Source organism: Schistocerca americana, chromosome 6, assembly GCF_021461395.2.
Source record: "Schistocerca americana isolate TAMUIC-IGC-003095 chromosome 6, iqSchAmer2.1, whole genome shotgun sequence".
Classification (NCBI taxonomy): Eukaryota; Metazoa; Arthropoda; class Insecta; order Orthoptera; family Acrididae; genus Schistocerca; species Schistocerca americana.
The window spans coordinates 1376919-1377995 of NC_060124.1; the positions used below are offsets into that span (position 1 = coordinate 1376919).

Consider the following 1077-nt stretch of genomic DNA (forward strand, 5'->3'; position numbering starts at 1 on the left):
CCGATGCTACCGGAAAGATGACCAAACATGATCATTTAGAGGAAGTAAAAGTTGTAACAAGGTTTCCGTAGGTGAACCTGCAGAAGGATCATTACCGACTAGGCTGCATGTCTTTCGATGTGCGTGTCGTGTCGCGCAACACGCTACCTGTATGCCTCGCAGTAGCCGTGCGCCGCGTGCGGAACCACGCGTGCTTCTCAAAACGAACGGACATGTTGTGTGGTACGAGCGCTGAAGCTCTGAAAGGGCTGGCCTGCGCCACCTGGCGCCTAGCGCCGGTTTTGAATGACTTTCGCCCGAGTGCCTGCCCGCTCCAGTGTGGAGCCGTACGACGCCCATCGGCCGTGAGGCCGTTGGACAAAACACTAGAACTGGGGCCGTCAAACGCCTCAGTCCCGCCTATGCAACTGTTTTGAAAGAGACAGTGGAAACTAAGAAAAAAGATCACCCAGGACGGTCAATCACTCGGCTAGTGGGTCGATGAAGAACGCAGCAAATTGCGCGTCGACATGTGAACTGCAGGACACATGAACATCGACGTTTCGAACGCACATTGCGGTCCATGGATTCCGTTCCCGGGCCACGTCTGGCTGAGGGTCGGCTACGTATACTTAAGTGCGCGGCGTTTGCCCCGCTTCGGAGCCCTGGGAGTGTCGCGGCCGCCTGTGTGGACGGCCGCGTCTCCTTAAACGTGCGATGCGCGCCCTTCGCCTGTCGGTTCCCATACCGGTACTGTCTCGGTAGCGTGCACAGCCAGCTGGCGGTGTGGTGTGCTGTGTGCGACACCTCGTACAACGACCTCAGAGCAGGCGAGACTACCCGCTGAATTTAAGCATATTACTAAGTGGAGCGAACAGGGAAGGGTCCAGCACCGAACCCCACAGGCTACCGCCTGTCGTGGCATGTGGTGTTTGGGAGGGTCCACTACCCCACCAACCTGAATGAGGCCACGGCCCATAGAGGGTGCCAGGCCCGTAGCGGCCGCTGCGAGCGTCGGCGGGACCTTTCCTTTGAGTCGGGTTGCTTGAGAGTGCAGCTCCAAGTGGGTGGTAAACTCCATCTGACACTAAATATGAC

General features: G+C 57.8%; 1 pseudogene; it reads left to right on the forward strand.

Annotated features, from left to right (window-relative positions):
- The first annotated feature begins 445 nt into the window (after positions 1-445).
- On the forward strand, positions 446-600 carry LOC124620779 (annotated as a pseudogene).
- Positions 601-1077: the final 477 nt, after the last annotated feature.